Source organism: Anopheles aquasalis, chromosome 3 (genome assembly GCF_943734665.1).
Source record: "Anopheles aquasalis chromosome 3, idAnoAquaMG_Q_19, whole genome shotgun sequence".
In the NCBI taxonomy this organism is placed as follows: domain Eukaryota; kingdom Metazoa; phylum Arthropoda; class Insecta; order Diptera; family Culicidae; genus Anopheles; species Anopheles aquasalis.
In genome coordinates this window covers 60033549-60046048 of record NC_064878.1, presented here as the reverse complement: position 1 = coordinate 60046048, position 12500 = coordinate 60033549, and the positions used below count along the sequence as shown (strand labels likewise).

Sequence of the window (12500 nt, the reverse complement as noted above, 5' to 3'; positions counted from 1 at the left end):
AGTTCGGTTTAGCGCCTTTTTTCCTCTTTCCCCCGTTCACTGGTCTACGTTGCAATAGGTGAATGCAATTGCGTTGCATAAACTCATCTCCGCAGATCCAATTGCATGGTCAATAGGTACATGGGACCAGATGTGCATCGATGTCGTCAATGACGTGATATCGTGTGGTTTAGTTTTCTTTGATAGTGTACCGGTGTTTTATCAGATTTCATAAGTAGCTACCTCAAAATATTCAACTAAAAGGACTGATGTGCTTTCTACGTGTTTAATCATCACAAGTGGAGAGTGAAAAAATGAAAATGTGTACGTAAATTAACAATTTTACCTGTTGATTGAGAGAATCAATTCTTTCGAAACACAAGATTCGTTAAATGAACTACAGTGTTGCGCATGAATCGATGGCAGCATTAACTTTTATTATCGATCTCCATACTCTTGTTGTTTTCTGAGGACATCCAAGCTTTCAGGTTACATTAATTTCAAGTGAAACCAACTGCAACTGATACTGATTTAAACAGAATTAGAGATACACCTGAAACCAACCAAATTGAAGAGCAAACACAACAAGTCTTTACTTGTGCCACACACCGTAGTTCCTTAAATGAACGCAAACGATCTCGGCCATGCTCGGCATATTGTGGCTTCGGGTGACAAATTACCCCTTTAACGTATCTCTTTTCCCGCTCTGGCAAACTGGAAAACCGAAAACACTCGAGCGATGAACGATGTACAGTGTCGGACACTTTATCTTTTGTATAGTTTCCTTAACAACATGGCAATGAAATTGTTTTACAAATCGATTAAGTTCTCCTAGAATAGTTTGACCCATTCCTAGAAGTTTGTAGTGCACGACACTCTTCAAATCTTCATTTTGCATTTTTTTTTGTGGTTGACTTCGAATGTTCTTTGTCTTTTATGTTATTTTATGCAATAACCATTTATTGTACTCGTCGACAACAAGTGTTACTATTTTTTTAAATGGTGGTTCTATAAATAAATTCATAGTACACGTTGATAGTGTCGTATTAATTTGCTCAACACTGTTTGCTCGGCCACTTCGGCCTTCGGCCGGAGAGCGCATGGAATGGAAAATGCTGCGGCTCAACGCGTGTTCGCGCGCCTCCACGTTCATTTGTTCACGGGCCGTTCGTCGGAACACATCTTCTCCGGTGGGGTCGTGCAGGTGTGTGTCTTGTGCCGCGGGGATGCGCCGCGAGTGAAGAATCGAAAACAAAAGAGAAATCCCGAAAAAGGACGCGCCGCTGAGTGAGTTTAGGGCGAAGTTTAACGACCAAAAATTAAAAGAAAAAAAAACCAAAAAAACGTGTTTTTCGTAATACCTTTGTGCGTACGCGCGCGTGTTTGTGTGGGTGCTTTGGTGGATGCCCATTTTGTGTTGTGATCGCGGTGGCCGATTGCGCGGCCAACCGTTGTTGTTCTAGGTTGGGCTCCGGGGTCTATCTGTTGAGCCAGGCGGGCGCCAACGTGAGAAGTTTGTTCGCAAAACAAAACGTGCCTAGTGTGTGCCGCTTATCGTGTCGTAACCAAGTGACCCAGGTGGGGAGCGTAAGAGTTTCTTCTATCGGCCTGGAGGGCTCCACCTCTCGGCTCCAACGGCAATTCTGGCTACCGCCGCTCGTGCCCACTCGTGTTTTGCAAGTACTGCTGCGCCCGGTTTGGTGGTCGCGTCGCACTGGTCTCTAGTGTATAACCGTTTGCTCCAGTGCTTATGACCTCCTATCACTGAGACCCGACACCAGCCACGACAACCAGGTAACGATGACAGAGAACCATTTTGACGATAATTGCGTGATGATGATGTGTGGTGTGGTGTGGTGGTGGCTCCCGCTCGAGGCGATAGGACGATGGCGTGCGGCCACTTTCTTGCCCCTCCGTACCTCCCGTTTGGGCCACTTTACTATGCACGGCATTATAATAGTGCCCAGCACCGAAACACGAGTTTCGTCCACGATAGGTGCCTTGGCAAGTTAGACAAGGCAGGCCATGACGACAATTACATGCCATCCAGGGCCACCATCGTAGTCGACATCTGTGTAAAGAAGCTGCTGCATGATGATCAAACAGAGCGTGGTGGTGGACGAGTGTGTGGAAGGTGCAGAGAACGGGGGCGTGGAAGGTTCTATAGCAAGTTTTTACGCAACGCATCCAAACTCTGATAACAACTCTCACTTGGTACATTAGAGAAAAGATATCGCACCGGTCGAGCTGGCCCAGAATTTTCATCAGTGCCATCAGCGAGTGATCTCCCTTCCTGTCCGGCCATCAAAAAACCACAGAAATCGTTTATGCGGTTTCCTGATTCCCCCTATCCACTGGCAGAGTGTGTGCGTCGCGCCGCCATGCGAATTAGAGCCACCCAAAAGGTACCTAATGGAAGCGACAAAAAAAAAGGATTTCTTCATCTCCCTGTGTGTGCATGATCGATCGATCAAGTGCCCCAATCGTCGATGAAGCGTTAACGTTTACGATCACAATCACGCGGTTTACGCTTGTCGATCATCTTCGATCGCTCTTGCTGCAAATGCACGGATGCACGTGTCGGTGATACGGTCAATTCCACGATCACTGCATGCGCCTTTTTGTTGAGCAACGTTTTTAAAGACATCAAGTTTTTTTTTCGCCACAAAATGATAAATGAACGATCGCGACCGCCATGCTCCGATCGAACGAATTCCGGCGAGGCTTTTGACCGATCCTTCTAGGAAGTTTCACATTTCCGAGGTCGAGAAAAGGTAAGGTCATACCGCATCCCTAACTGGGTTGCAACCGATCGCACGATCGGATCAAGGACTCGTCGACCGTCGTCAGTGCAGCAACGGGTGGAACGGGGTTGGAAGAATTAGAAACCGGCTTACCAATTATCCTTCGATTTCTGGGAATGTTGTTTTCATCCAGTTTTTTTTCTTTCGTTGTTGCATGCACCTCTTCCATCACTTTCAAGGTTAACGCTGTTATGGCTCGCTGCTCGTCCAAACTGCCCGGAGGAAACTGTATCTCCCTGCGCGGCACAGCGGCGTACCCTTTCATAAGCGTAATAAGATTAAAGGCCTTCAGCAGTTTTACCTTCAGTTCGGTACCATGCTCCGGTTTGGAGATATTTTAAATATTATATTTAATTCTTGTTTATGGGATGGAAAAAAACGACTTCATCTTTCCACTTCGCGGTCCCTCTGCTTTCACGCTTAGGGTCTGACTGGCCTCCAGCTCGTTCTAGGTGGTGGTGATCCACAAATTAACGTCCCTGCTGATGCTGAGCTATGAGCCAGCGGTGCCAGATTTGATGATCTTTTCATAGCTGGCTTAAAGCTCGGCTGCGACCTACCGAACAACCTTACACAAATTATCACTTTAATGTATGTTCCGTGTACTGGGGACGAGTTTCTTTTTTAACATGCGCTAAACCGTCAATCAAGGGCCCACGTTATGGCTTGAATGAATATTCTCTGAAGCCCTTCTTTATTGACTTAACTGTCCCGGTGTGACCGTCTCGAGGGACCGAAATTGGCTTACAGCTCCTTAGGCAGAAGCCCAACGGAACGGAGGGAAGTGAGAATCTTCGTTCCTCGACAGGAAACGAATCCGACCAGCAAAAGCAGCAGCAACAGCAGGTGACCATCGCACAGCAGAAGCATCGCAAAGCGTCTCTTGGTAGGGATCGCTAGGGAGCCTTTGTCTTCCCTCTAAAGAGCCTTCGTCATGCTGACTTCTCATGCCCGGGCCTGCAGCCCATCTGACCGTTTCCGTATGTGCGATACACACCGATAGCATCGCCAACATCGGCGGTGCTGTGGACGATGCATCCACACGTTTGTCTCCTTGTTTTACTGGTATCTTGGTGTGTTTTACGCTTCCCTGCAGAAAGCTACCGGTCGACTGGCCAGTCCAAACGAATTTTCTTCCCGGTTCCTTCGGTATCCTCTGCAGCACACACACCGTGCCCACTTGTGGGGGTTGCGATGCGTGAACGCAATTATGAATTATTCACCACCACTGGGAGCCACAGGTATTACATTGGGCCACCGTTCTAGTCATCGTCCCAAGGGGGAAACGGTGTTTGCGGTGAGATAGCGGCCCAGAAGGCGCCTCGTTTTGGGACCGTCTTCGTGTGGTGCACGTTGTGACACTCGAGGAAGGCTGGTTTGATTCCATTTTTCCCTTCGAGGTGGAACCAGCTCCTCAACAGTTGGAGCACAGGTCTTCCGGAAGTGATGATGGTGCAGCATAAGCCAACAAACGTGTGTGCTACGTGCAGCTAGAGAGCGAGAGAGAGAGAGAGAGAAAGACTGATGTGTGTCCACAACCGGAAACAACCCTAGAACCAACGGAGTGCGGCGTCTCGGGTGCAATCGTTTGGCGGTCTGACTTTGCGCCTGCATTTAATTGAAAGTCAGAAACGAATCTCTTTCTAGCACCGGTTTCTAGCTCTGTGCACCTCACGGCGAGCGTGCTCTGTCCCCGCCGGTGTCAGTATTTTATGGGGAGTCACTTCCGGTAAACCCCGCTCAGGCTATTGAATTGTAGAATGATTTTTCGGTTTCTCCGCTTGCAGTGCATTGTGTAGTTTACGCCGCCCTGGGAACCCTTTACAATCCCTCTGTGTGCCCCCAAAAAGGCACGATACAAGGGGTTTGTACCGCTCAAACAACATTTCCTTGCTGTTGGCTGGAGTTTACACAGAAAGTAGGCGGTGGGGCGCGAGTGACATTATGCTGAAATGTCAACGCGGTAATGGAGTTCCTTTGGGACTCATTTCAATTTCATTTCCTACGTTTGATGATGAAGAGGGAATTTTTGTGAATAAATATTTGCGAGGAAGATAATTGGAACGTTGTTCAAAAAGGGATAAACGGAACGAATATTCCTCCAAAAATCCAGTGCCCGTGAGCTTCCATCTTGCGAAGGATACGGTTGCTTTGGGCCGTTCGGTTTTCGCGCGTCATTTACTCAGCGAAGGAAAAGGTAAACACCGCCCGCGAGGCCCTTACCAAGCGAGTGAAAAACATATGGGAAGCAGTAGGTAGTGCCTTTTAATTAGACCTTACCCAAAAACGTAAGAACCGATGGATGGAAGCCACCCAGGTGGGCATCATGTGCATGAATGCTAAATGCTTTCGGTTAACCGGAGTTGGATTATAACCCCGTCCGCCCGAGCGAAGGAAGGCGAGAAGGTGGGTTTGATGGTCAATTTAGCACCTTTTTTGGGGAACAGATGGTACATTACAGTGCTGCAGCCCCTGGAGTACCGGATCACATCAAGATACGCGCCAAGGAGGGGAGGGAATACGTGCGGCCACTGTCACGCGGGGACGGGATGTGGATATGGGCTTGGTTTTTGATTAACATTTTCAAAGTGAAGTTATGGTCACTGTTATCTGCATAAATTTCAAACGATCGCACGAAAGTGGTGACCGGTAAGCGTGCAAATATCATTCTGCAGCAAAACACAGTCCCAACCGTCGCGCGCATTACTATCGCCGAATTATCCGTTCCGTTCGCGCGCAAGTAACGGCCACACTGGCTGGAATCCCTCTGGATCCCTCGACGCTACGGTCATCATACTTATAAGCCAATTAATTTCCAGCTGACGATGGTCAGTCCCCAGCCCGGGGCTTGGGCCCACACCGCTCGTGAAGCGTCTCGAGCGTGACGGCCAAGAACCGCTTGAGGAACCGCGGCCCTGGCAGTGTGCGTGGTGAATCCTTCTTCCCCTTGTGGCTGCTGACCCCGCTGTTCGATGAGTCAACCGTGGACAAGGTCTGGGACGACCGGTGCTCGGTATGGTACAATTAGCATGCAGCTCTGCATCCGACACTTCCCCCCAATGCAAATAGCGATGCGTCATGCGCCATGGAGTGCGTTGTTTGAGGGAGCGCAACCTAGACGGCCAAACAGATGATCCATTGCTTGTGGAAGTGCGATACTCTTTGTTGTGGGACTTTTTGGGGAACTGGCTGGCAGGTGAATTCCTGAATCGATCACCACCACGGCTCATTGGACACGTGGTGTTTTGAAGGTGTCAATGATTGGTTGGAAGGTTATGCACAATTACCACCATTGGCGCCAGGCGCTAGGCGGCCAATGCTCCACCGGAGAACGTGGACACGAGCTTCTTCACGGAAATGGCGCGAAACTCCTCAAAAACCCCACCAACAGCGTTCCGTTCCGTTCGATGGAACACCACCGCGTGAACCGCCGCGACCGACCTTCAAGAGTTACCCCTCCGTTCCGAGGGTGTTCAGTGGGTTTGAGGATGTGAGATGAATAAATTGGAGGCAGCCAAAATACCCAGCCCAACGAATCAATTAACCCAACCTGCGCGAATCCACCGTTTTGAAGAGCTTGTCCAGCAAAGCAAAAGGGTGGCGTAGTAAACGGGTTAATTGCTGATTTACTGGTCGTCGAAGCGTGATTTACTGCCAGGTGAGGCAAGGCGAGGGTAATTCATTTTGATTACAGAAAAGTGATTGGGTTGGTTCGAGGCGAGGAAGATGCGTGATTTCCCATGAAGCATTGAAATAATTGTAAATCCCGCAATCCAGGCGAGTCCGCTGTCCTGGAAGTACAAACGGATGATTTTGCAGTTCAGGGATGCCCAATAATATTTATCTCTCGATACGTCATCCTCGCTAGGTTCAAAGGATGCCACCATTTAATGTACTACCTCTACGCTTGCTTCGATAGCGTCTAGCAGCCTACTACCAGCTTTTCCAGAATATTTGTTTTTAACACCTAAAAGGATGGTCTTTAGTTATTTAAATCTTCTCCTAAATTAAAACGACGGTCAAGGATGTTATGTAACATTAACCCTGATGGGAGAAACGCTCGCAAACTGTCGAGGCGTAGGAGATCTATAATTCTGTTGTAATCCATCCTTAATCATAGCGCCGTGGCACATTTCAAGTTAGATCATCACCGCTGGACACCGTTCCAATCATCGCTTTCCATGTTTCACTGCTCCAGTGAAGGGAAATCATAGAGAAACCGAGTCTTTATCGATGTTGAACTGTCCAGCCTTGTTGGGGCTTCTTTTCGCCAAAGCTCTACGATTTAGATGCTACAACAACTCGGCCTTCCCCTCCCTCGAACCGAAGGTGAGCTTGGGAATTATAATTAAAAAACTTTTCATGTCACCAACCAGGCAGACCGCTGGTTAACTTTTCCAATTGACCTCACGTTTCCCAACAAACTATGCCGCCTTCTGGCCGAACTTGCGCGTTTATGTTTGGACAAAAGGTGCCTCCTTACGATGCCACGGATGTCCTAGACCCCGTGGACGGCAGCACACCACCAACCGAAGGTGCCAATAAATGATGATTGAATTGAGGCGTTCCTCAGACGCGCCGTGGTTGTAATTTGCTTTTCGGCATAAATCAATTATGGTAAAGTTCATTTCAAGGACATCATCCTCGCAAACCCTCCAATACGCTGGTGGTGGGCCAGCGCATTCGTGGGGCTTCTTTACCCTCGAATAGGGCTTTGTGCCATCCCGTGCACGACGACAACGAGACAGGGGGTGATGGGGTTTTGGGTTAAGCGGTTTGTTGTTGGCGGGATGCCATAGCTCTAAACGGCCACCGAAGGGTTGGTGGAGGGGGGTGGTAGAGATGTTCAACGTGAGAGAGCCCCATCGCACCATCGGCATTGACTTTCGCTCGCCCCGCGCCCCATGGGGCCCCCAACTGTACCGGTGGTCGTGTTGCTGCTAGAATGGATTGCGTGACGCGTAATGAGCATCACTAGCTCACGTGGGGTAAGGTGGTATAATCGTGGCGTTTTTGGCGTACCAACACAGACACTCGCACACACCCATCCGGCCACTCTGGAACGCGAGCTCAAAACGTTCGTCCATTGTTTGCTGCTGGCGGCGATCGATGCAACCGTATGGCCAACAATGTACACCGAGCACAGCGAGTGGAGTGGCGAGTGAGAACGGGAGGAGATCACCCTCGGAGGCACGCACCGCGCCGGTTTTGACGCGAACGCGAGTATGATTGACCATTTGACGACCAAACCCTTCCTCTTTACGTGCGATGTTGAGCCGGTTGCGCTCGAGCGGTTGTTGTAGTGAGATGAAAAGTAGAAAACCAAACAACAGCAACCAACGGGTGGCGATATCGGGGAGCTTTTGCTCGCCCCTCTGTTGTGGACCCTTCGGGTGCACATTGTTTGTTACATTGGAGCGGCGGCATCAGTTCGATAATATTGTGGGGAATACATTTCAAGGGTGTCTTTTTTACCGGGACATCACGCCATGTTGGCTTGCGGTAGGGTAATGTTGGTTTATTCGGGGTAATTATTTCGATAAAATAGTACCAGCATCTAGGGCAGTAACGCAGGTCATTTCATTTAATGACGATGATATTTCTGAAGCATTCTATTTGATCTTTGATGAGCTTCTCGATCAAATTAATTTGAAAGCATCATAAAAAGACCAATAATGGGAAATGAAGTGCCAGAAGAAGGGCAATGGTACTAAAAAATTGATGAACTCTCGTGTTATTGCTGAAATCCTTCATCGATCCTATAGTAAGATAAGAATCTAAGATACATAACAAAAAATACTAAGTTGAATGCCAAGATGAGAGCAGTATGTTGCTGATAAGATAATCTGCATTCCTCTATAGAAGCATTAACAAAAGAAAAAACCCAAGATGAACCTTTGTGACATTAATTGAAAGATCACAAAGCTAAAGCTCTGTTCCAACCAGTGTAGGAATCCTTCAACTTTCTAAACAACGGAAACAAAACAACGTCGCTTCAAACCAACTGCTGTTACTCCAATGTCGAACAAACAAGTGAGATTCCAGTGGGGGTAGTGATCTGTAACAGCAGCGCCAACAGCTGAGTGACCCCACTCCCATCGACGACCCCATTGACACTTCACACTTGATCGGCACCACACCACTCCGTCTGGCTCCGATCGCATCTCTGTTGTTTGCCCCATTAACAGTTCCAGACTCCTGCAAACGATGCTAATGATTTCTCACCTTGTCGTGTCCCGAGCACCAGTGGCACGACTGCATTGGGAGATTCCATCCGTCTCAAGTGCTCAATACCATCAACACAAACACCGTACCACCATCAGTGGCTGCAGTGGCGCTGGGAAAAGGTGAAACTAAAAGTCCGATCGTCGAGCGACAACCTGTTTGCTTCCCTCTGTGGTGTGACCGTGCAAGGTCGACCGGCAGAGAGGAACGGAACGCAAAGAAGCAAAGCAAACGGAAAGCAAAGTCTCTAAAGTCCGCCTCCCCTCGCAGCGGTGCTTATCAGTCGGATGTCAATCTCTCTCTCTCTCTCTCTCTATCTCTATTGGATCACGGCCATGGCGGCTGTTTGGCACGATCGTCGATCCGCTTACCTTGTGCGATGCACTTCCGATGCAACAACAACAGGTTGGTAGCAACCGGTTCAGCCTCACACGCGTGCTCGTGTGCACGCCCGTTTGCGATTGTGTTTGTGGCCGATTCTACGCGCGTGTACCGCGTGAGGCGAGCGTGTCAAAGCTTCTACTTCCGGCTATTTTTTTTTCTACTTTTTGCACGCACACAGGGGAAGGAAGGTGGACCATCGCCATACCGGTCAACCTGGCCATCATTTTCACTGCAAATGTGCGATGCGTTGCCGATGGCGATGGTGGTGGCCCCGTGTGTGACGATGACCGACCTCCTTTCTGGTGGCGGCGGGGACCTGGTTCCACGCCAAAACGGGCGCCATGGATGGTGAGCGAAAGGGGGACGAACCTCTAGCATCTCTCTAGCTGCTCCGACCGACGACCGGACAATCTGAGCAAGGCAATAGGTTCCGAATGATTGCTTATCGATTATCGCGCGAGCAGCACCAGCAGCAGCAGACAATTGGGACGAAGTGTAAGCAAAGGTGTGGGGTGTGTCGGCCTCAAGATTGAGATTACAGTGTCACTGGGCTAATGCTCCTTTCTCTCGCAATCGATCGGTCACGTGCACGATGGGACGCGGGAGGGAATGATTTTGGCGCCGAGTTTTTTAGGAAAATCGCACTCAATTCCGGTTTCGGGTGCCTCTGCCTTTGGGTCGGGTCGATGTATGTTAATCGCGTTGGGTTTTGCTTTCATTTCCTCCCACCCCGGTAACCACTTTCCCGGCGCCGGTGATAGCGATTCATCTCCGGCAGGTTTGACCGGAAGGATTGGTTTGGTTTGGCAGTTTGCAGTCACCATTATCGCCCCGCAAAGTTTTTGATGGGGTATCGTCATCAATGAAATAGAAATGTGCGACCTCCTTTGTGCGTGAGAAGAGTGTTGGTTCTTGCCAATGGAAGATAATGTAAATTTATTACAAAGCCTTTATTATAGTAGATTTATTTTAGAGCTTTTAGGTGGTTTCTAAGTTAGCAAAATGTTTAGTTTATGCTGCCAAGCATATATTTAAAGATATGCTTAGTATTTTTACAATGAAGTTTCATAACGATACGATCTTACAAAGTAATAATGCTTGCTAGAGAATTCCCTTGGCATAAATCTTTATTGTTCGCAATAAGCATCGTTTGTTTGAAGATCATGTAATAAGAGCTAGTCGAACTCTTTGTTCATTAGTATTACGAATGTCGAACAGTAGGAAGCACATGCCTACACATATTTAAAAAAAAACTCAATTGATTTGAGAAAAAAAATCTAACATGGACAGTCACTGAACATAGGAAACTAATAAATTATAGAGGAAGACATACACGCCGGACAGACAATGATGATGAGCACAACGATCAATCAATGTATTAGAACGTCTCGCCTGGATCACTACAACCCCCCTCTCGATGCCGTACCATCCCGCGCTGTAAAGCTGTTTTTTTATGCGTTTCTCTTCCGTTTTTTGTTTCACCTTTCGAGCACAACAAAAGAAACTACAATCATCTTGCGTCACGAGTTTTGTTTTGTTTTTTTTTTTGCCTCCACTGGCCACGTGCGCGCGGTAACAAGCGCGCGAATGCACAAATCCTCTTCTAACGAACATTGCAAAAGTACAAATTACGAGTCTAACGGGGTGCCACCGTTGTTTGGAGGTAGCCCACCACCTTCCTCCCCCAAAAACGCGAGGTGGGGTGATGGTGCAATCCACCATCCACCAACCATCCACTTCCTTTTTCGTCCATTCACACGTCAGAAAAGCTTCCGGCATCGGTATTATTTTCATATGCTTATTTGCTCATGCTCAAAGATGGGTTTGCCCTGGCTGCCTAGGGTCGGTTCGGTTCGGCGCAGCATGTTGTTTGTTTTTTGTTTGCACCCTGCTCCCGCTGTTCCTCCCCTGCGTGGAGCATCGACCATTCGTCAGTCACCGATGTGTCGATTCCATCCGGAGAAGACTCTCCAGCGCGGACAGCAACTTCCGCGTTTCCGCCTAGCGGAGAAACGGAGTCCGCCCCCCTGTTCACCTCGTCCGTGTCAAGAAGACACTGGAGTGGACCTACGGGAGTCTATAATAAACCGCCCGTTTGGCTACGGTAGGCGTTTGCAACATCATGATGCCACCGAACAATGAAACACCTGGGACTGCTGGAGCTGGAACTTGGACTCATGGGGAGGAATTAGACACCCAGCTCTGGGTGGTGTGCATCGTCTTCCATCTTTGTTGTTTAGCGGGAGGCACAATTGAAGAGATTACCTCTCTGACACCCTTTCGAGAGAGCGGAAAAGCTACTACACCATTTGCTTACTGTTAGTTGAGGTGGATCAGTTTTCCATCAACAACAAACGACATAACACATTACGTGTTTGATGGTTAATGCTTACCTGTTACTGAAGCCAGCGTTGTTGTTGCTGTGATCTTTCATCATTTCAGGAAATGTCTTTCGAGACCATTCGATTCTATTTCTGGTCTTGATGGCTGTCTCGGGAAAAAATCGTTCTTAGCGCACAGGAACCTCTTCTCTTATAAAATGAATAGTTTATGTCGTCACACGGCGTAAATTGTGAATGAGTTTGGCCTCACCCCTCCACACACCCACTGGACATTCCATGGAAGATTGGCACAACCGAAAAAAAACCCAACCGTCACACACAACACCCGGTGGAGAACTCACCACCGCCACCACCCTTCTTACGTCGCTAGGACGTGGGAATTTTCTTTTATTTTCCCGTGCCCCGTGGCCTGTGGCCCGTGCCGGCATAGCGGCAAGCGTCGTCGTCGGCTTCGTTTTTATGTTGCGCTTTTATAGACCACACCGGGCCACCGGAGACAATGTTTTGGGGCCTTCCCGAACCCCAACAACTGAATTAATCATGCAATCGCTGGCGCGCTGATGGTGTTGAACCGCGACGACGACGACGACGACGACGACGCAACGCAAATGGATGCGAACCAAAGGAGGCTGACCGCTCGTCTCGGAAGACACAGAGACCGCCACCAGTAGTAGTAGCAGCAGCAGCAGTCACTCAACACTGTCACCGCCAATGGCACATTGTTTTGGACCACCGTGTGTTCCCAGCTGGCCATGGTGGCCCATCG

At 48.8% G+C, this 12500-nt stretch overlaps 1 protein-coding gene across 3 annotated transcripts in view; it reads left to right on the top strand.

Annotated features, from left to right (window-relative positions):
- The first annotated feature begins 1147 nt into the window (after positions 1-1147).
- LOC126574682 (sodium- and chloride-dependent glycine transporter 2) overlaps positions 1148-12500 on the top strand; it is a 39194-nt gene continuing 27841 nt past the window's right edge. The window contains exon 1 of one of the 3 annotated variants that reach the window (XM_050235012.1): positions 1148-1773. The gene's annotated coding sequence lies outside the window, so the exon portion shown is untranslated. Of the gene's footprint in view, positions 1774-1796; positions 2385-12500 lie in introns of those variants that run through there. The other 2 variants (XM_050235014.1, XM_050235013.1) reach the window with 2 other exon arrangements.